The following is a 24,255-nucleotide window of genomic DNA, read 5'->3' on the forward strand; positions in this document are numbered from 1 at the left end:
ATAGTCTGGCTCCACCCAGCTCCCCACATTCTCCTTCTGTTAACCAGACCTCCTCCATATTCAGGACCCTGAGAAGCTTGTTTACTTTTAAGTTTATATCTTGATGCCAACAAAGCCTCCAACAAAGTCCCATTTAAACCCTCAGTCTACCTCTTACCCATTCAGAACCCCACTAATCTTCCACTGCCCATCTCCAGCTTTCCTCCAGGATTCTAGCTAAGCCACCTTCTTCACCCTTTCCTGCCTTACCCATGTATCTACTTCCAATGGTCCCAAATCACTTAGACACAGCCTTGTTAGGGCCCCACCTCCTGAGGGCCCAGCTAAGCCCCACTCCAAATCCTGACTCTGCTTGGCTAAGCTCCTTACCTGTCACTGGGTTTGGTTTCCACTTTTCTTTTCAGGTCTTTCTCCTCTAAGACAGAAAAAGCCGATCAATCAGGAAGTGATTTCTAGTGTTGATAGAGTTGGCAAGAAAACTGAGACACAGTCAGAGAGAAAGAAGGCTGGGCTTGGAGTATCACTGGCTGTGAAAGCCCTGTAGGGTTTGAGCAGAAAGTATTTCATGCCACCAGAGCTAGATTTTGGATTGGGGGTGCAGACCAGAGGACTGTGAATTGAGAAAGGGCAGGTACGTTTGCTGGGGTCACAGTGGTTTGGAGGCCTATACTCTGTTCTCCTCCAGACTAGAGGGTCTCACCTCTGCTGAGGAAAATATGAGTTAGGGGCAGTTATTCCTTGGTGCGTCTCCTGAAGAGTCCTTCCCACCTCTTTGCCCTGCCCTCCTCCCTGGCCTTTCCTTTCTGACCTGGTGCAGAGTATGCTCTATTCAGCTTTGTTTTTCCCATAGGGCCCAACATATAGTATGCTTAGACATGTTCTTTGAATGCATGCAGATTCTTCCACCTGCTTTGCTGCCTTCTTCATGTTTTGCCACACTTTCTCACTTGAGATTCTGAAAGTTTCTGTATCATATCTTCTTAGGGAGGACATTCGTATAGATTTTGCAGAATAGTGGATCCAGTTTGATAAGGTCGTCCACCATTATCAGAGAGGATTTGAGGGTCTTCTTCATCCATGCTGAAGGAGACAGATATCTATTTTTACAGCTGCTGAAGGTGACTCCCTGTCCCTCTTATCTAATTTAAAAAGGTTTTAAAGGGTATTGATTAGAGGCTGGGTCAGGCTGTAGGAGGAAAGACTACTAAATTCCCCTGGGGTGTGGCTACCTAGTGGTCCTAAAACACTGGGTCTGCAAGAGGCAGTTTGCTGTTATCACAAAACATATTTGCAACTCTTTAATTTTAATGGCCCTTGGAGTCTTAAACTGTTCTCCACCTAACCCACTTACCCACCACCATGTACGCTGTGGCAGTACCCCAATACCAGAAGCCAGACAACACGTCTCCATGCATAACACCTAATTCATTGACCATATGTGGCAAATATTTATTTCTAAGTTGTCTTTCTCTTGCCCTCTAGCAGTTCTTGGGCCACTTCTTTCCATTATCAATTGATGTATGTTACAGTATTCTAGAAGGAGATTCATTTTTTAAATATTTTTAAGCTTATTTATTTATTTTGAGAGAGAGTGAGCATAGGAGGTTGAGAGAGAGAGGGAGGGAGAAGGAGAGGGAGAGGGAGAGAGAGAGTTGGAGAGAATCTCAAGCAGACTCCATATTGCCAGGATGGAGCCCAATGCAGGGCTTGAACTCATAAATCATGAGATCATGACCTGAGAGGAAATCAAGACTCAGGTGCCCAACCGACTAAACCACCCAGGCACCTCAAGGTAGATTAATTTTAACCTTATTTTAAGCAAAATTGTGTGGAAAGCCAATTTCTTTCACCAACTATATTCCAAATGGATAAAAATAATTTTTGGTTATATTCTTTTAATTTATCCTCACCCCTTTTTTCTTTAATTATTGCAGCAAAAACAAAGCAGGGTGGGGAAATGGGGTGGATGGTGACAAAGGTGGTCATCAGCTGAAAAGAAAAACACATAGAACCTATGAGAACATGGCCTATTTCCTTGCTGAGAGAACTTAGTTATTTAAGGTTCCAGATTTTACTGTACTTCCCTTCCCTGACTCCCATTTGAATCCTAAGGATGTCATAGTGAAAACTGATTTCTGTCCCTCCTCCTTTCCCAACAGGTATAACCCCATCATTTTCTCTTTCTCTACACTTTATCTCTTACCTGTACCCACACACAAGTGTGTTATTTTCTAACATTTATAAACAGTGATTGGGCAGCCATTCTCTTTAGATTATTTGTCGTTGAGAAACTGTATAACTCCTTGGACTTCTCATTTCAGTATAAAAGTTTTCATCCCTGTCACTCAGGGGAAGTGAGTCATGACAGGTACTCTTTGTTTCTCAGAAATGTGTTTTCATGCTTCCCTTTGCGTCCTTTCTCTCTCCAGCTCTGATCATTTCAGACATTTCTGACAGTCCTTTCTGAGGCATCTGGATCTGGGAATGGATTCATCTATTTAATTGTTCAAGACTTTCAAATGCCTGATTCACATGGTTTCTGCCTCCTTTCTGAGAGTCTACCTACCTCTGTCTTTGTAGCCCTTAATTTCACCAGGTTCCAGAAAAGATACCCTTTATCTTCAGGTCAGCTCTTGATTATACACAATTTGTGGGAATAACCCAAAATGGTAAATGATACTGAAATTACTTTTTTTGATATATAAGTTATGGAGTCCTGCCTAGAGATAATCCAGAAAGTGAACAGCTGCAGTGAAATCAATCCATCATGTTACTCCCCCATGGGTGGTTGTATGGCATCTCTGCTTTGGCACCTAAAGAGGGAGGCAGACACAGGAAAGCAGCTTGTTTAGCCCTCATTGTGTTCTTAGAAGGCCCAGACATCTACTGAGAGCTCCACAAAACTTGTCTCCATACCTTGTTTTCAAACCTTGGAGGAGGCCTTTCCTTAGTTAGAACCCTGTACTTAGTTTACAGAACATGAAAATCAGTAGGCAAAGTGTGAAGCTGTTTTTCTAAGATGTCCAGAGTAACAGCCAAAGTCTTCACAGTCACTCTCAGACCCCACATGAAGGATCTGGCTTCCTGCTTTCTTTTTTACCTCATCCCCTATTGCTTCCCCCTCACTCACTCTGTCTTGGCCCCAGAGTCCTCCTTGTTATTCCTCAAAAGTAACTACTTAGTACCATTTCATGCCCACTAGGATGACTGCCTTTAAAAAAGACCAGAAAATAACAAGTGTTGGTGAGGATGTAGAGAAACTGGAACACTTGTGCATTGCTGGTGGGAATACAAAATGGGGCAACTGCTGTTGAAAACGGTATGGTGATTTCTCAAAAAAAAACTACATAAACAATTATCATATGATCCAACAATCCCACTTCTAGCTGTTCCAACGAATTGAAAGCAGGGACTCAAAAAGATATTTCTATATCTGTATTTATAATAGCATTATTCACAACAGCTAAAAGGTGAAACAACCCCCATGCCCACAATTTAGTGGGTGGATTGTTGAATTTGACAGGAGTTCTTCTTGGAGATTTGGGATGGAACTTTGTCTTGGATTTGGAAGAAGCTCAGAGACTGAGAGAAATACAGGGAAGAAGAGGGAAGAAGTGGGGGACTGGGCCTTATGGAATTCATAAAAATTGGTTTCATGTTCCCTGGCCTCTGCCTGCATTTCTTTAAGCACCTCCTATGCACCAAGCACCTCCTTTTGGAGAGACTGCATCCTAATGAAACTGAGATTCACACCCATGGCCCTCATTAGGAAATATTGTCAGGGATTAAAAGAGATGAGGGTGCATGTTCTAGTCTCCAGTTTGTACATTGGTTTGGCCTTTCTCTCTTTCAAAAAAAAGTCCTACTTCTTGGAATCTTAAGATATAATAATCAATCAACACACTTATATATTCATTTTCTCTGTCCTAGATACCTCTTTTGGTTACTTGGTACAATTATGAGCAGATCCTTGTCCTGAGTAGTGATAATTGGAGGTGGGAGTGTGGAATTAAGAAGGAGGTATATGGATCCTGGCCCTGCCCTCTAGAGGCTTTAAAGCAACTTAAAGGACACAGCCAGGACACCAGCAGAATAAAAGGGAAAATTAGGCGAGCATCAGGAAAGGCTGTAAGTGCTGACAGGAAAGGGGGTAAGGTTGGAGATGGGGATCAGTTAGGACGTCTTAGGAAAGGCTTCCTAGACACAAGGGGAAAAGTTGTAGAATAGGGTTGAGAAGATAGAGGGTCAAGACTGAAAGAAAGGAGTGAGGAGGGCATCCTTGGCAGGGCAGGTAACTTACTCAAGCCAACGGCTCATCCCAGGATGGGTAAGTCAGGATGTGAGGAGCTGAGTTAGAAAGAAGGTGATGATCCTGAGGTTAGGGGATAATTAGGTCAAGGCTCTGACAGTGGGGTCAGAGAGTCTGGACTGAATATAAATGATTGGAATAATTGCAGATTATTGCATGGAGAAAGGGCATTTCTGAATGGCATTGAAGACAGTGTCTCTCTGTGTTGTTATAAGCTGGATTTGTGGCAGGCTCTTTCAGGATTCCCAGTCTTGGGTTTGCTTTCTCTTCTATATATTTGCTTGTTCATTTGTTTGTTCTGCCTGATTCTGTTCAAGTCATAAAACGTGATTTTTTAATTCCCAGATACTTTGTTCTTTGGGTTGTTTCTCTGGTATCTACATACTTTGTCTGTAGCCCACTGTTCCTCATCTTCGGTAAAAGTGGGAAGAGCACAAGGACCACCATGCACAACACAGTTTAAGGAAACAGAAATTATCAAAAACATTGTCCCTCTCCAGCCCTGCCATTCAGATGGTCCTCCTCTGGGATTCCTGCTCAGGGTCATGGAAGGACTTCAGAAGAGTGTAGGACATTTTTTTGAGGTGACCAACCTCAGAGGGCTCTGTGATTCAATAAATGTTAGGAATCAGTGTTGTGTCTTTGTTGGAAGGTAGGTGGGTGGGGACAGTTCCCCAGAGAGAGAAACGTGGTACAATCATTCTTAGTGCCCAGTAAGGAGCCTCCAGAGACAGTTGAAGAAGCTGAAGGAGAAAGAGGAATTGGGAAAAGGGAAATGGGTTTGGAGGGAATGGTAGGAGGGGTGCCCCATCTTCCCATGTTCTCTACCCTCTTTCTAGCAGGCATTTCTTGTCTGTGTTATCCATCTCCTGACAATTACAGGGTTCCAGTTCCCCTTTAATTTAAATGTATTGAGTACCTGCCCATTTATCAGGCCCTGAACCAGATCCTCTCATGATATCACCTCACGCAATTCCTTTGTTGAACCTGAAGTGCACAGAGTGGAGTCAACCCTCCCTCAGTCATGGACTGTGATCACTATTGCTTCCTGTCAAGCCCCTTTTGAATGCATTTTATTTTCCCCTTTCATCCTGATCTCTATTCTCATTTCCCTTCCGCAGTGGAGGCACATGGTTTAGTGTATTTAACAAATGTTCTTCCAATCCATGCTCTACATGTATATTTGGATACATTTATCCACTTAAGAAATATACAGTGCTGACTATTTCAGGGACAGTTGTAGGTGTGGGGAATACGGCCAGGAACAAAATAATAATAATAATAATAATAATAATAATAATAATAATAATAAAAGTCCTGCTTTCATGGAGCTTATATTCTTTTGGATTGAGATAAATCATAAAGAAATAAATAAGTAAAACATATAGTACCTTAAATAGTGATGTGCAAAGGGGAAAAAAAGAGCAGCGGGACAAGATATGTTGTGAGTGGTTAGGTGTGGACTGCAATTTTATATGGGTGATTAAGAAAGATCATGCTATATACATGCTACTTCACTAAACGCGGTTAAGGGGTGTGGATATCAGGGCCAGAAGTGGTACAATTACAGGGACAACAAGAACAAAATCCCTGAGGGAGGGCCTTTCCTGGTATGTTAGAGGGCAAGAATGGGTAAGAGGCCGGTGGCTAGAGAAAAATGAGTGGAAAGAAAAGAAACAGAGTCTGGGTAGTAGGTGAGTCAGTGACAAATGGTGTAGGGCTTTGTAGGTCATTGTAAACGTAGACTTTGGCTTCTACTCTGAATAAAAGGGAAATTAGTGGAAGATTTTGAGCAGAGGGATTTCATGACATTTTTAATAGATATATATGAATTCTTGACAAATAAACAGTGTGTTGCGGATGTTTTATAAATGTTCATAAATGCCATTTTGCTATGCGCCTCATCCTTTTACTTTTCCTACTTAACATTGCTCTCTATAAATCTACTTTTATAGATGTACCCAAGTTACTCTCTATAAATCTACTGTATTATTTCTGACTGCTGTGTAATGTTTCAGTCCACATATAGCACATTTTACTTATATATTCCTGTAGTAACAGACACTGGCATTGCTCCAACTTCCTGCTACCACAAAGAGTCCTTTGATGAGCTCGCTCATATGGGCCTCCTTAGGGACTCAGGAGAGACTTTCCTTGGGGTGTTTACCTCAGAGAGGGATTGCAGGGTGGAAGGTTGTGTGCATCTTAATTCCACTAAGATTGAGCTTCAGGATGGTGGCCCCAGTTACACTCTCACCAGCAGTGTGTGATAATTTGTATCTTCTCATCAAATTCTTACGTTGATCCTGTAAGAGAAGTCAAATAATGTTCCTTGTGGATGAGGAAGATAAGGCTTACAGATAGTTAGCAAATTACTCATTTATATAGTCAAGCAGAAGATTCAGGTCTCGCATTCAAAATTTCTGACATAATATTCATTGTGCTTATTAACCCCTATAGTACCCAGCATTGCCTCCTCCAAAAATAAGATGAGGCATCCATAGGAAAAGATTAGTAGTAGTAGTAGTAGTAGTAGTAGTAGTATATTTGAACCTTACATTTTTTGATGCCTGGTCTAACTCAGCCTGCCTAGGACCTCCAAGTGTTTAGCACCGGCATGTATGAGTGTGTCTAATTAGAGCCCTTAGGGTTTCAAGGCAAATTATATGGAATAAAGCTGTTTGCATTGTCTCATGATGTCTCAAGCTAACAGACTTGAGATGTAGTGGATGATTTCGAGGCTAGACATTTACAAAGACTAATTAATTTTCTAAGTTTGGGAACTCTGGATCAGATTTCAATATTTAAGTATTAGGTAGATTATATTAAGTACACATTGTATGCTAAGCACCGAGCTAAGTACTTTACAGGCATCATTTCACTTACTCCTCACAATGACCCTATGAGGTATTTACTTTCACTCCCATTTAACTGTTGTGGAAACTAAAGTCCAAAGAGGCAAACTAGTTTGTACAGAGTCACCTGGTATGAGGTTAATTTGTAATTTGAACCTGAGCAGCCTACCTGCAGAGCCTTTACTCCTAATACTAAACTGCGCTGTCTTCCTGTGAAGGAAGCTTTTAGAATCTCTTCCCTTTGAAACTGAGGACAATTTCTTGTCACTTGGGTGGTATAGAGCAGTCATGGGAAGTGTGGGGCTAGTGGACAAGAATCTCCAGAGAGAGAGGATATGAAATTTGAAAATATTCCCCACTGTCTTCATCTATGCCTCCCTCTGTTCCTCAAAGTGAGAACCTCTGCCTTAGTTTATCATACGTAGATTTATAGGGCCTGAACATGATGCCTTCAAAAAAGTAGGGATTCCCTGAGTGTTGGTGGTTGGTGCCTGAAACCCAAGGCAGCCTGATATTTTTAAAACAAGCGTCCTCAAAGGCAAACAATTCTTTATCACCCTGTGTGGCTTACACCTGCAATGAATGATCTGCAGTCAGCATTTTATCACAGTTAATTTTCCTATCACACTTTTTATTTTGCTTGCCTTCCACAGGGAACATGATATCACTTATATCTTTACCTGAATCAGGTTTATAACGGTTGCTTGGCTACAAAGTATGTATCCCAAACTCAAATAGATATGAAATCTGATTATGTGCTCTTTCAGGTTTCTCTTTCAGTTTGTGTATTTGTCCCTCAAATATTTATTGAGCACCTAACTCACAGTCTAAAGGAAGAAACAGGTAGCTGACCTGGAAGTTTGATACTTTAGGATAAATGGTACCTGCAGTAAGCCCAGGTGCTTATGAGAGCACACAGGAAGGGTAGTCTAAGGGTCAAGGGAGGCTTCCTTGGGATTTTTAACATCTGACCTGGGAACTGAAAGACAAGTGGGGGTTAGCTAAGTGAGGGGGACAACAGGATATTAGAGGAAGGGAACAGGGTGAGTGTACAATTTCACAGCTGGAGCAGGAACTGGGCAGGAGATGAGGCTGGAGGAATCAGCACAGTTCAGATGATGAAGGAAGGAAGGACTGTGCAGGAAGTGTAGTGGCAACCATCGAACAGATGAAGCCTGGGGATGGGTGAGGGGCAAATCAATCACATTCATAGTGTAGAAAGATTCCATGAGTTAGGAATTGACCCTCCTAATCTGTCTTGTATGCTCATAGTTCCAATCGTAATTGGAACTTGAGAGTGGAAAATAAAGAGTCTAGATGGATTTGTACGCAGAAGTTCTGACCCATAAACCAAGGGCAACTTTTGATAATCTGTAGAGAAGACATTTCAATTTTGACTTGATCTTTCTGTCTTTAAAAAACCTCTGACATTTCCTAAAATCCTCTCAAACACAAAGCCTGAGTAGGGAGAGAAGTGGGGCTGCATGAGTGTGTTTTCCTGTTCTCCACTACTCATTTTTGGGGCATTGCTGTGAATTATTCACCCAAAGTCTTGCTCCCCTTGAGGAGGAGGCCATTTAAATAGCAGCAGTGGATGAGGGGGAAGAGGGAACCACATGTAACATTTGTTCATTAAGAAAATGTATCTGGTATATTCAGACAGTGTTTTGAGCAACTTAAAAATACCTCCTTGTGAAAATTAATAGGGAGTTGCAAGTGAGTGTTTTGATACTCTCCAGGGAAAATTCTCCAGGCTGCTGGCAGCTGACATCACAGATGGTGCAAGACACAGTGTGGCCAATAAGGAGACTGTCTGCAGAAGTGACCCCTCCTTCTTTCCTGGAACCCAGAGAGGGAAGAGACAGTAGACATTGTTTTGGTTGTAAGCTACTGAGCTAGGTGACTTATTTCTTTTCTCTCTGCCCTTCACACTCTCATAACTGTGGACATAAAAATTGTAGTGGATTTTTGTCTGCTTGCTTTGGGTTCATTGAATGTCAGGATTCACAAAATGGCCTTTCTGGTTCCTTAGTAATAAACACTTTGTTGGCTGCTGCACCATTTCACTGGTATTTCCTCACCAGACAGCCTGGTTCTCCACTTCTTGCAGGTAGTTATGAAGGGCCTGCCTCTTTTTCCCCTCTTCCTCTCTTCTCACAGCGCCCCCTGTGGGCCTGGGGTGGGTAAAGGGAAGGGTTGGACTAAACATTCTTTGACATCAGTAGAGCTAAATGGATGATGGAGAATGAGGAGAAAGGAGGCTAAAGTTAGCTCTGACCTTGGCTATATGATTTTGGGGTCACTGGTTTTAAGGCCTGTGGACCAATATTTTTATTTTAAGCTCAGATGATATTTAAAAAATGGTTGTGCAGTTGCAATGACACATTCCATTCCATGAATTGATGTTTCATAAGTCACACCTAAGTACTGCACATACATCCTGTATATGGATTGCCACACAAAAAATTCAAATCCTTATGTCTTATAGCTTAATTAGTAAATGAAGCTACATGAGTTTGATGAACCCACATGGGATTATGTCATGTGGTGTGTAAAAAAGCAGAATGTTTGGAGATATTTGTCACTTTTTCTGGGTAAAAAAAAACTTTTTCTGCTTCTTCTATGATGTCTTTTGGTATCAGTTTCTGTGATATTTGGGCTATAACAGGTGACATGCAACTTCTGAGTTTTTGTGCATGGGTTGAATAATGAATTCAGTAAATATTTATTGTTTACTATGTCTTGGGCATTATGGAGGGATAGCAGAAAGCAGAAGAAATACGAAGGAGCAGATTTGAAGCCTGACCAAAGGAATTCTGCAGCCCCAATACAACTTGGCTTAACTCAACCTCACAAACCTGATCTGCAACTCTTGGTTCCCTGGGCTTGCTACAGCTCTCTGATCCCGAAATCCCCTTCAACTTTAGTTAGAATGCTGTGTCAAGCATTTCACAGATTTGGTCAAAACCTGGTACACAGATGTAATCTAGAGCCACTGACAACTGTAACTGACTCTGCCAGAAGTCTGAACACTCTGGATTTAGTAGTCATGAGTGTGGGCCACACAGTGGGTATAGGTGTGTATATCCTGGCAGGTGAGGTGGCTAGAGATAAAGCAGGACCATCCATTCTGATCTACTTGTCGGTGGCCGGCCTATATTCTGTGTTGGCTGTGCTGTGATATGCAGAGTTAAGTGTTCAGCTTTTCCATTCTGGCTCTGCATATCTTTACATCTATGTCACTATAGGTGAAATCTGGGCCTTCATCACTGGCTAAAACCTCATCCTTGCTGATGTTGCTGAAACAGTCATTGTGACCTGGGCTGGAACCTTAGCTATTGACAACCTTTCTAGGAAATGGATCTCTCAGATCATGCGTGAAAGCATCCCACTTCATGCTCCCCATTTCTTTGCAGAAATGCCAGGCTTCTTTGTTGTGGGCCTTGTATTGCTGTTCATGGAATTGCTGACTAAGAACTTTGGGTAATCCTGGTTACCAAAGTGATCACATTTGTGCTCACATTGATGATACTTTTGGTTCTCAGTTTTATCATCATCTTTGGCTTCATTAAAGGGGATGTGTACAACTGGAAGCTCACAGAAGAGGACTACGTAATGCCTGGACTCAATGACACCTCTACCTTGGGCCCTCTCGGCTCTGGAGGATTTGTGCCTTCTGGCTTCAAGGGGATTCTTTGTGGAACAACTACCTGTTTCTATGCTTCTAAAGGTATCAGTGTTATTACTACCAGAGTCAACGAAGCCCAGAATCCCCAGCGTTCCATCCCCATGGGCATTGTTATTTCACTGTTCATCTGCTTTTTGGTGTACTTTGGTGTCTCTAGCACTTACGCTTATGGTGCCTTACTACAAGCTTCAACCTGGGAACACCTTGTATGAGTCATTTCTCTATATTGGATGGACCCCTGCCAACTATGTTATAGCTTTTGGATTCCTCTGCAGTCTTTTGGCCAACATCTTTGGCTTTATGTTCCCCAAACTTCAAGTGATATACATGATGGCACAGGATGGCTTTCTGTTCCCTGTCCTTGCCTGGATGCAAAATGACACATACAACTCCATCATGGTCATTTTGATATTTGTCATTATTGTAGCAATCATGTCATTCTTCTTTGGATTCACTGATCTCTTGAATCTCATATCAATTGGGACACTGCTAGTTTCTTCTCTTCTGGCTTTTTGTGTTCTCATCATCAGGTATCAACCTGAGATGAAGAAAGGGGGAAATGAAGCAGATGTGCAGGAGGAGAATAGAGCTGCAGCAGAGAGGCTGACTCTACAGGAACTACTTTTCACAGGCAGCTCCACCCCTACTCCACTCTCTGGCCGGGTTGTCTATGTTTGCTCCTCACTGCTTGCTCTGCTGCTCACTCTTCTTTGCCTGGTGCTGGCCCAGTGGCCAGTTCTGCTTTCTGGAGACCCACTGTGGATTTCAGTGGTTGTGGTGCTCCTGGGGCTCATCATTGTGTAAAGGTGCCTTTACAACACTTACCTTTGTTTAATAAAACATTTAGATAAAAATACCTTCCTTAATTCTTTCACAATGGGGAAATCATAGTGAATCATTATTTCACTATACACACCACACACACACACACACACACACACACCACCACAATGTTTATGTTAAATATCTTATAAAACATGGGTTCATTATACCTCAATAAAGTGGAAAATTTTAAAATACCATAGTTATCTGTGTGTCTTTACTTTATTTTGTTCCCTGATTGATCATAGGTAAGGAATGTATCTTGTTCACTCCCCCAGAGGATCCAGCTGGGGGGACAAGTACATAATGAGCATTTAATAAATTGATGTTAAATTAAATTGAACCATACACATTTCTTTGGTACAGAAAATTCTCCTTTTCAGGCTAACACAGTGCTACTCTTTTTTTTCCTTTTCCTTTCTTTTCTTTCTTTCTTTCTTTCTTTCTTTTTTTTGTGCAAAAGGTGATTTTATTATAGCATGGGGACAGGACATGTGGGCAGAAAGAGATGCCTTGGGATTGTGAGAAGTGACTTATTTCATACTTTTAAGTTTTTGGAGGGAGTGGGGCTAGAGATGAAGTAAGTTTCTAAGGAATTTTGGAAGCAAGGCTTTCAGGACCTTGAGGGGCTAGCTGCTATTAAAAGGAGGTTACTTTCAGTCTTTAATAAAACATAAACATTGAGACACTAAGCCATGAGTTCCTTGAGAAATGCCATACTCTGCATGTTTCAGACATCTACCCATGGGCTCCAAGCTATAAGGGGATTTAATTTAAACTACATTTCTTTTGACTTTATTTTCCTCATCATTTTCCCCCATGAACAACCTTGACCCTTAAGTTGTTAAGATTGTTGAAAGTGGAAGATCTCATCTTCTGTAGCTTTTTCCTGCTGAGTAGTGGCATAGAGATGTCTCTACCTATGTGTCAACATTGGTCAGATGAGATGTAATAACAGTCAATAAAGGCTGAGACAGCTGCACCTAGAGCTGATGACATATGGGAGTCTCCTCGAGCAGAAAAGATCACCTGTCCCCTGAAGTTATGCCAGTGAATGAATTCCAGCACCAAGCTGAAAGACATAGGAAAAAAAAACAAAACAGCAAAACATAATTAAATTAAGAAGGAGAAAAAAGAAGCCCAATAAAAGACCTTTAATAGTTAATTAAAATCCTCCAGATTTTAACGAATTATTAAAGGAGAGGGAGGGATTGTTTAAAGACAATTTGAGTATATATATATATATATATATATATATATATATATATATATATTTTATAAATCCTGTTATATTTTGTGGTAATCTGGACTATATACATAATATTCCATTTTAATTATGGTGCATATTTCACCTTGTGTAGCTGTTAAAATATCTAATACCATTTTATTTTGTAGAACTGTTTTATGTATTTGAGTTATTTTAGTGTTTAATAACATAATGTTATTTTGAGAGTCATTTAAGTCCTAAATCATGTACCAGGTGGTATTTACCAGCATAGAGACTGTTTTGTTTAGCAAAATATCAGATAATTAATAAGAGACATTTTATGAAAATAAAAGAAAAATATGGGTGAATAGAGCAAATTATAAACCCAGTGTCCGAGCCTTGAGTGTAGCCAATGAGAAGATTTTAGATGTCAGGCTTGAAGCATTCTAGATGGAGTCAAAACATTTAGTGGGAATCAGATGAGTTTTTCTGGTTTGTAATTCAAATGTCTTTGGTGATTCCTTTGAATGTCCCATAGAACAACAGGCACAAAGAAGATCTGTACATGAGTTTTGTGGGAATGTCTCTGAAGTTTACTTTAAGTTGTCTAGTTTAGGCAAACCAGAAACATTTAAAGATAATCAGAACTAGACTTTATTTAACACCCACAAAGATGTGTTATTGAAACAAATTTTCTCTCCCAAATCATCCTTATTTTCAGAGATAGCCACGTCAAGACTACTGTGTTTGAAAATAAGTTCAATTTTAACAAACTTGGCATAATTATTTACATAAGCTCAGCAAGAACATCGATTGATCATACAGATTTTTCTTAATTTGCTTTGCTGGAACTTTTTATAAGGAATCTCGATTGAACTTTCAGTAGGCTTTCTAGACCAGAAGCCAAGCCCAATATTTGCCATCAGACATGCCTGCAATACCTATATATGTATATGCCAACTCCTCTTCTCGAGGTCCCCATAATGTCCTGAGATTCCTGCACCTGGCAGGAAGTGGCATTCTTTAATCATCTGGTAAGGCTGCTGGGAAATCTGTATGTACTACTCCTTTAAAATTATCTTCTGGGAGACTTCCTTGACAAACACCAATTCTCCCCACCCAGAACTAGATCTAGAACTCAATGTGGAGCTATGTCCAGCTCCACTTCTAGTTTTGCCTTTGTGTGGCTCTGCCTGAGTTCTGGTGACCGTCCTGTCTGTTCCATCAGGATGGAATCTTGCTCAGGGCAAGGAGTAGTTTCTCCCCTTCCTCTAGACCCAAAAGTAAGAACACTGTTGTTCATTCAAAGAACAACAGTAAAAATGCAGCCCTGGGGGAGGAGAGTGCCTGAAATGTCCTTTCTTGGTCCTATTTCATCTATTCCCATGGGATGTGGGGAGAAGCTGGAAGTAGTGAAATTGATAGAAGGCCCAACCTGCTCTACCTGACTTCAAGGGATCCCTAAGTAGGAGAAGGGCTCCATCATGGGCACAACATACATCTTTATTGATGCAGTCAGAGCTTTATGCTTTGGTATAGGAGGGCCAGGGTTTTCTATTGTATTTATGTATGGGGCTGGCTCTGGGAGGGAGAGATAGGAAACTACTTTCTTATTTCTCATCTTCCCAACAAGGAGTAGGTGACTGTAGGGGAAGGACTCCAGGGGAAGGATGACCCATACACTTACCAAATTCTTTAGATGCTTTTTGGAGATACTGGTGCAAAAACCTTGTGAAAGTATCTAGGATTCATTGGGCAGAGAGAATTAATATCCCAAATTGGGAGAGAAATTGACCAGAATAGGAGGAATTAGTAACTGTACAAGGATTGAGGGATCATTACTTTGGAAGGGAAGGTATGAGTAGAAACTGAGAAAGAGGTATTGGTCAGGAGATATTTCCTGGAGGAGGATACCTATGGAGCAATAAAGGAAGAATAAGTGAGTTGGAAAAGAAATGGGACAGTAATTCTAGGTTACACAGACCTTTAGGAGTCATGAAAGATTAAGACTCTTATGAGGGATATGTATTTTCAAATTTGAAAGAAATTTATGAGCCAGGGTTTGTATTATGTATTGTGCCATGGAGCGAGAATCTTGAGTATGGTGTGAGAAAGTGGTCCCTGCTCATTTTTCTGCATGTCGCTGTCCAGTTTTCCCAGCACCACTTACTGAAGAGACCGTCTTTATTCCATTGGATATTTTTCCCTACTTTGTCAAACATTAGTTGGCCATAGGTTTGTGGGTCCATTTCTGGGTTTTCTATTCTGTTCAACTGATCTGTTTGTTTTTGTGCCCGTACCATACTGTCTTGATGATTACAGCTTTGTAATACAGCTTGAAGTCCAGGATTGTGATACCTCCTGTTTTGGTTTTCTTTTTCAAAATTGCTTTGGCTATTTGGGGTCTTTCCTGGTTCCATACAATGGAGTGATTCAAGACAATCACTCCAGGGATGTCTTGAATCAGGAAGGGATGAGATATGATTGCCATCTGGAGGATAGACAGACAGAAATATGTGGACAGATAGATTTTTACTGGGAGATAGTTGTAGCACCTGCTACAGTCATCTAGACCTTTGCTCTGCAAAGTAAGGCACCATGGACCAGCACCATGGGTGTCATTTTGGTTTGGAATGCCTGAGTTAGGCTCTTGTCCAGAAATGGAAAAATGTACAAAATAAACTCAAAATCTTTAATATCCCAAATTCTCCTGTCAACTCCTGAAATGAAAGCCTGGGGTAGATGTTAGTGTGTGTAAGGTGGTGAGACATAGGGATGATGAGTGATTAAAAAAATCTTGTTAGAGCATTTAAATCTGCTAAAATTTTTATGTTTTTAATTTTTTAATGTCTATTTATTTTTGGGAGACAGAGAGTGAGTGGGGGAAGGGCAGAGAGAGAAAGAGACACACAATCCAAAGTAGGCTCCAGGCTTTAAGCTGCCAGCACAGTGCCCGACACGGTGAAGCCATGAACTATGAAATCATGATGTGAGCTGAAGTCAGAGGCTTTACCAACTAAGCCGCCCAGGCACCCTGGAATCTGCTAAAAATTTTAAAACAGGGCTTGGATTTAGGAGAATAAGTTACATGTTAGGGATCAAATAAGAATTTCAGGTTTACATATTCTTGCACTCTTCATATATTTATCTTGTCTCACTGATGAGATTTTAAAAAGCCTCCTAAGGGAAAAGAACCTCTTTTATATAGTACTTTATATCTCCAATGCCCACAAAGTGATGATGAAAATATAGCTATCATTTGCTGAATACTAATACCCTATACTTCATTCTAAACACTTTACAAAATCACCTGTTTAATACAAATGTTCTATAAGGTGAATATAGTTATCCTCATTTTACAGTTGAAACTAAGGTTCAAAGAGGTTAAGCCATTTGTGCAAAGTGCGTAGTGAAGCTAAGATTTGTATCAAGTTTGAGCAAAGCTTGAGCCACTAACCTCTGAACTATACTCTGCTTGGAACAGCATCTTAATAAGGTATAGATGATTCTTGAAACTTGGTGGTGCCGAACTAATTGAAAGAAAGTGAATAATTCCAAATAGTGAATAATGAAAAAAAAATTTCTACTTCTTTTGTGGAATGTAGTCAGAGACACATTTAATGACACATGGAAGCTAACACTCAGACATTCATCTTCCTGTGCCCCACCCTGCAGTCAGGATCTTAGAAAAAGGAGGAAGGCTGGGTACATATATTCACAAAGCACCTCACTAAAAGTCATGTATGTGCCTACTATATGGACATATGTTTGAATTGAGTGGAAAGATGTGCAAAGGAGCAGGGTATGTTTATCTCCATAGGTCTATAAACAGGAGCATATTTGTTGGAATTTTGGGGTATGTATGTGGTGTGTGTGTGTGTGTGTGCGTGTAAACACATCCTGAAGGAGTTCAATCAACCATGAGGAACTGGTTGTCTTTACACCACCCTCTCACTTGGTGGTGTGTTTGTACCAAACTCTGCTTTTTATTTTTCATTCCCTCTCAAGGGAACCTCAGTGAGTTTTCTTTCTGAGAAGTTAATGGCTAAGATGCTAGGCTGCTGCAGAGCCACTGTGAATCTGCTGCAATCAGAAGGGGTTTGCAGAGAAAGAGAAACAGCAGCCCCAAGGCCATCCCCTCTTGTCTTTTATTTTATGGCCTAATACACAGCCGCCCTTGTATGTACATCACCCACGTAACCTCCTCCCTTCTCCGAGAACCCCTCATAGAAGGTACTAAGAGAAGCCATTTTATTTACTTCTTTGCTTACAAATGGGACTCTCTTTTTGAGCCATCACAGAAGGGACACTTAAAGATTATATCCATTAAGGAATCATTGTTAATACGGAACTCGGTGAGGGGAGAGAGATGAAAGACATATAGATGGAGGCATAATGGATACCCTATCTCATTTGAACCCTACACATCTTCAATAAGAGTAAAGAACAAGGGAAGTGGACATGGAACCTGAGCTGAGACTCAGGTCCTGGCTCCTGTCTTCTATACTCAAAACCTCCAGCTTCTGTGGAAGGCTGAGGTCAAGTGACAGTGACTTAAATAAAATTGGTTAGTTTAAGAGGTCAAGAAGCCCTCTTTGCCTGATATCTAGCTTTAACAATATCCTAGGCACACCTGGCTGACTCAGTCAGTTAAGCCTCTGACTCTTGATTTTGGTTCAGTTCATGATCTCAGGGTTAGTGAGCTTGAGACCCACATTGGGCTGTACGCTGACAGCATGGAGCCTGCTTGGGATTCTCTGTCTTCTCTCTCTCTCATTCTCTACCCTTATCCGGCTCATATTCTCTCTCTCTCTCTCTCTCTCTCTCTCTCTCTCTCTCTCTCAAAATAAAATAGACTTAAAAAAAAAACAATTTCCTAATTACTGGCAAGTGGGAGAAGACTTATCTGGAGATATGGGCCAGGAGGCACTTAAGCTACTTTGTCAGTGCCTATCAGGTTCTTCCTGATGTCTGACTACCATGCCTCGTGCTGTGTCTAAAACCCACTCCCTCACAGATGCTGCCCTTATATCTCATCTCCCTTTCTTTTCTAAACTGGAATCGTAGATAAACAAGGTTGAGAGGAAACAGAAAAGTGAAATGCCCCAGAAAGAAGGCAGGAAAACTGACCAGGTTGGGGGGGGTACTTGGGGAGGGAGGAGAGGAGTGGTAAGGATGGGAGGAGGGGAGGAAAGGTTGCAGGGGATCATCAAAAGACTGCAGAAGCAAGAGTAGAGGAAATGAAGTGTGTAGAACATTATCCCCAACTCCAGCAGGTGGTTATAGAAAGAAACAGCCTTGGTGAAGGAAAAGAGGAAGAACGGAGAGGAATGGGGAGGGAGGCAGACAACGTTTTTTGTAGGAAAACAACATGGGTTCAGGTGTGAGGGAGAAATCCCCAATACACGTGCTGCTTTGCTGTTGCAAAGCCTGTTCTTGGAGGTACTTGGGACTGAAAGGCCTTCCCTTGAAGGAGATGGGTCACAGGAGTATCTGCTCCAGGGAGACGTGACAGGATAAACTCACGTGATGGGGAATGGAGGACCAGGGGAATCAGGGAAGTGATCTTCCCACTTTCTATCTACTTTCTATTTTCAGTCACTTGAATTGTGGTTGAGAAGGGATAAATAGGAAAATCAGTTTCTAATAATGAACAGAAATTCAACATCAAATGATGCCCAAAGTCAAGAAATCCTTCCCAGTTGCTATGTCTTTTCCTTGGAATTCCATCCTCCCAATCTCTGACTACTGAAATCCTACACAATCATCATGGTCCAGGTTAAATGTTACCTCCTACCCACAACTTCCTGGATAGCCCGCCTCTGAAGCAGGCTCCACACTCAGCATGAAATCCAACACAAGGCTCTATCTCAGGACACTGGGATCGTGACCTGAGCTGAAATCAAGTCAGACCCTCAACCAACTGAGCCAGCTAGGTACCCCCAGAATTTCAATCTTATACCAGTGTCCTTTCAAAATCCATTTGTTTCAATCTGAGTCAGTCCTGACAACACATAAAATTCTTTTCCAAAGCTTTCCCTTCACAAGCCTTCTACAACTTACTTCCTTTTTTCACTCAGATTTTATCATAAGCCTTCTCTCTCTAAATCACCACTCTCATTTTAGGGCAAAATTATTTTCTTTTACCTCAACAAGAATGTATTCTCATTTTTTATACCTTCCTTACACATCTACTTTCCTTGTAATTTCCATTGGTCTTAATGACATTTACCATAATTTTAACCCTTAAAAACCATAGTATCCAGTAAAAATTAAGCAGTAATCAATTATGAACTATTTGTTCCATCAGAACTCTTTAGATTGGAAATTTATGTATGCATTTCATAATTTCTAGAAACATGTACTTCTCCAGAGTACAATCTCTTAATTAAGCATAAAACATGTTCACTAGCAGTCCCAAGTGTCTTCAGTTTCTCTGCAGTAAGAAATCAATGCAGATATATCTCCATTCAGGAACCAATGCTTTAATGGTCTGTCTCATTTCTAGAAACATGTACCTCTCCAGAGTACAATCTATTAATTAAGCATAAAACATGTTCATTAGCAGTCCCAAGTATCTTCAGTTTCTCTGCAATAAGAAATCAATACAGATATATCTCCATTCAGGAACCAATGCTTTAATGGTCTGTCTTATTTGGAAAAGTCTTGGATATCCAATGAATCCAATTTATCATTTAACTTAGCACAACTTTTAAATTTCTGATTACCAAAACCTCAGTTCAACTGTCCATTACTCCAAAAACCAATACTCAAGAGAGTATTGATTAGAAAGGAATATAAGTTTTGTTCAGGAGCCTGTCTACCTGGGGAGAAGGGGGAATCTTGTCCACATGACAACTCTGAGATTTTTGCCTGGCCCAGGAGTTTTTAAAGGAGCTTAGGGCAGCTAATCAGTAAAGGGAGTACAATAGTCCCTAACATTTCTTTATTACATGCACACTTGACCTATCAGCTACAGATGATATTTCAGTGCTAAGAAGTTGTGCAAAGGGGTCTGGTTCCTCAGTGCCTAGGGGTTGTGCAGAAGGTCTGTTTCCTTGGTATGTGGCAGCTGGGGGCAGGTGTCATTGTAACAGTCTCTGGATTCTGCTTCATTATGTGCAGAAGGGCTCTGTTCTTTTCTAGGAAAGGATGCATGATCTATAGGTATACAAAGAAAGGTTAGCCAATCAATCATGTAGGTTCAGGGTGCTGGTAGAAGCTTAAAGATTAAGAGGAGAGTTTGTCCTGGGACAGCTACCTTGAGGGTGATTAGCACTTCATGTATTTCTGATAAGTAGGCTCAGTGCTCTATCACAAACATTCAGGCCTTCATCAGCTGCATTAAAGTTTATTGGAAAACGCAACCTGCGGAGAGGCAAGAGGTATGATGGACCAGGAGGAGCAGGATGGGCCAGGGTGGGGGCAAGGGAGTCTTATGGATTTGGCCAAGACAGAGATCATGTTTCCCAGTGGTGCTGACAACTGAGGCTCTGAGGCTAAGCAGACTGAGTTTCTGTTTCAGGGACAGCAGGACTCAAGGATGTTGGGGAGATGCTCACCACAGAGACTGGAGAATGGAATGGGCTCACTTTCCATAGGTAGACATATTACTGACAAAACATTTACCTCTCTTTTAATCCTCACAGAATTATTAGGTAAATTTTATTAACCCCACCTTACAATTGATGAAACAGGCTCAGATAGTTTACATCAAGTGCTCAAGGTAACACAGCATATTAAGAGGCAAAGGCAGGACTTGAACTCAGGTGCTTGACCCCTGAACTATTGCTCTTTCTATTGCACCACTGGACACATGGTCATACCCTTTTATGTGTCTGCCTCAACTTCAGACCTGGGCAGTGGGAGGTGAGGGGAGGTAGCAGATAGGTGCTCAAAAGTGTTTGTTGTATGAAGGAATGAATCACCACTTCCATGGTGTGGGCCAGAGTTCTAGAGACTGTGGGGACAGGAAGGGGAATATAGGAAAAGAGTTCCAATGTGGGCCAGGAAACTGGAAATAGGTTCCCTGTGGGTTTCCGTGTTTTTCCTAGACATTCTAGATCTCTAGAATCTAGAGAATTGGGCTCTGGATCTTTAGAAGAAGGAATAGAAGGGGATGTGTGTGTGCACAGGTGTGTTTGATAAGTGTATAAAAGTGTGTATATTTGTGTGTGTTAACTATAAATGTATGAGTTTGTGAGTATGTGTCTTTGTGTTTCATACATGTGAAAATGTTTGTGACTTATGTGTGTGTACTTGAGGTTATATGTGTATATGTATGAGTATGAGCATCTGTGTGTATCTGCATATGTGCAGGTGTATGTATGCATGTGTGTATGTGTGTGTGCTGTTCCTGGAGAGCCTGAAGACTCATAGCTGAAGATGTCTTTGATTTGTACAAATTTCCAGCAGGTTTCAGGCTGTGGTATGTGGTGGGTGGGGTGAGGTGGGAGGGAAGAGGAAGAAGGCTATGTGTGTTTGGCGTGTGGGGGGTTGGGGATCATGAGCAGTGGGTGGCTCTGCCCTGCCAGGCACAGAAGGATGGCATCAGGGTTCACGGTCTGAGGCTGGGTGGAGACTGGGTCCTGAGGCCTTCACTGAGGGTTTGAACTAGAAGAGCTCAGAGGCCCTACTCTGACCAGGGAGGGCCATGAAGATATTGGGCCAGGGTGGGAGGGTGGCCAGACAGTGGATGGTTCAGGCCTACTCTCTTCACACCCTCAGGATTTGGGAATCATGTAACCAGGCTCCACCCATTCTGCCTGAGGGCCTTAGAGTCCCCAGAAGTGTTTGTGTTCCACTCCTGAGACTGGGATGACCAGAATCATAGTGAAGACTTCTGTCTCTGTCACTACTACCCAGACAGGTTCAAACTAAGTCCTTGTCTGTTAGAGGCCTCTGGGAAGACCATATACACATTCTTACTGAATTTCACACAAGCTGAGGTTTTCAGACTCCTTGTTCTTGGAAGCTCTTACTGAGTGTAATTCAAATCCCCTTGTTGTACTTCATGCCCTATAAGCCCAGGCTGAGTGTGTGAAATTGAATCCCAACACCCCAACACCTATGCATGGAAGTAGTTTCTCCTGGATACGAAAGTGGGTCAGAGTGTAGGAACACTGAGAGGATGTGTGGAGAAAGCTGGTGGATCACAGATAGATCAGACCTTTCCTGGGCAGAGGAAAGATTCCGAGAATGGAGTTCAAGAACCACCAGTTTGCCCTCTCTTTCCCCTGTCACCCTACATAGTACCCTACATAGGGAGGACTAAGATTAGAATGCAGAAAGTGCTTCCCTGTGTGCAGCTTTGAGGAACCTCTGTAAACACAGGGTAAAGAGCAAATGATGAAGGAAGAAGTTCTTCTTGCAGCTCAGGAAGTAGGAAGAGAGGGGCAGGGGCTGTTGGACTCTGAGGGGCAGAGGGTGACAAGGGTGAGAGTGTGCACAGCACGGTGTTTGTGGTGTACTGTGGTTAACAGTCCTGTGTGCACCAGTCATGTATGTAAACATGTATCACATGGTGAAGGGTGCAGCTTTGATGGGTTATTTAATCCAAGGTTGTGAGCAGGCTTCCCACTGGGGCCTACAAAGTATGCTTCTCTGTTAGGAGCAGCAGTCAGCACAGATGGGAAGACTCCTAGATTGGGAATCAAGAAAATGTGGGTTTCAGTTCTGGGTCTAGTTATCAGCTGGGTCACTGTGAAGTATCACTTCTGTGAGGTGGGATGTCACCTGCTGTGACAACCATAAAGGAAAACCTATGTGGCCCTTCTGTGCTAGCAGCCACAGTGCCGGGGACCAGAAAAGGGAAGGGGACAGGATGGGTGCTGGCATTTCAGGGCCCAAAGGGAATAACGGATGCCAGTGGAAAGGGCTGCAGGAAAGGTTTCCTAAATTTGGAAATTCATGGGTTCTTGCTGGAGCCAAAGATTCCCCCAGCCTGGGGAGCCCAGCCCTGTCTCAGCTCCCGGGGCCCAGGGAGAGCTGTTCTCTGCTGTCCTTTTGTGGCCTCAGAGCCCTTCACAGGTCGCTGATGAGAAGATTCTGCTCTGGTCCACAGGGAGACTTTCTTTCTTTCTTTCTTTCTTTCTTTCTTTCTTTCTTTCTTTCTTTCTTTCTTTCTTTCTTTCACCACTTTAATGACGAATGATTAACATACAAAAAGCTATACATATTTAATGTGCACAACTTGGTGGTTTAAGATGCAGCTATTTGTTTGTTTGTTTTAATTTACATCCAAATTAGTTAGCATGTGGTGCAACAATGATTTCAGGAATAGATTCCTTAATGCCCCTTACCCATTTAGCCCATCCCCCCTCCCACAACCCTTCCAATAACCCTCAGTTTGTTCTCCATATTTATGAGTCTCTTCTGTTTTGTCCCCCTCCCTGTTTTTATATTATTTTTGCTTCCCTTCCCTTATGTTCATCTGTTTTGTATCTTGAAGTCCTCACATGAGTGAAGTCATATGATATTTGTCTTTCTCTGACTAACTTCACTTAGCATAATACGCTCTAGTTCCATCCACATAGTTGCAAATGGCAAGGTTTCATTCTTTTTTATTGTTGATTAATACTCCATTGTGTGTGTGTGTGTGTGTGTGTGTGTGTGTGTGTGTATATATATATATATTATATATATACATACATACATACATACATACAACATCTTCTTTACCCATTCATCCATCGATAGACATTTGGGCTCTTTCCATACTTTGGTTATTGTTGATAGTGCTGCTATAAACATGGGGGTGCATGTGTCCCTTCAAAACAGCACACCTGTATCCCGTGGATAAATGCCTAGTAGTGCAATTGATGGGTCGTAGGGTAGTTCTATTTTTAGTTTTTTTAGGAACCTCCATACTGTTTTCCAGAGTGGCTGCGCCAGCTTGCATTCCCATCAACAATGCAAAAGAGATCCTTTCTCCACATCCTTGCCAACATCTGTTGTTGCCTGAGTTGTTAATGTTAGCCATTCTGACAGGTGTGAGGTGGTATCTCATTGTGGTTTTGATTTGTATTTCCATAGGGTAACATTTCTACACCGCTAGTGGAAATTGGTTACATTACAAGCAGTGATCTTTGGTTGGCCAAGAGAATATTTCCACCCAAACCCCTGGTTTCTGGAGGTACTCAGTACCTCCTTAAGTCTGGGATACTCTTCTGAGATTTAACTCTGTTTGCCACTGCCTGAGGTTTTAAGTTCAGCTTTTGCAGGTTAGGGTGAAGACCAGGGGCTGAGATCAGATATTGAACAGAGAGAGAAATTTGTCCTCATCCTTGGGTTCCATCTACCACTTCAGCTTCCCAGGGTCTTTGAGAGTTTTCAAAGAAAGAGGGCAGGAGCGAGTGCCATTCCTGCAGAAAAT

At 41.7% G+C, this 24,255-nt stretch overlaps 1 pseudogene; it reads left to right on the forward strand.

Annotated features, from left to right (window-relative positions):
• Positions 1-1,007: 1,007 nt before the first annotated feature.
• The window catches only part of LOC131483870 (cationic amino acid transporter 3-like), a 29,683-nt pseudogene continuing 6,435 nt past the window's right edge, over positions 1,008-24,255 (forward strand).

The sequence above is a fragment of the Neofelis nebulosa genome, chromosome 8 (assembly GCF_028018385.1).
Source record: "Neofelis nebulosa isolate mNeoNeb1 chromosome 8, mNeoNeb1.pri, whole genome shotgun sequence".
Lineage (NCBI taxonomy): Eukaryota > Metazoa > Chordata > Mammalia > Carnivora > Felidae > Neofelis > Neofelis nebulosa.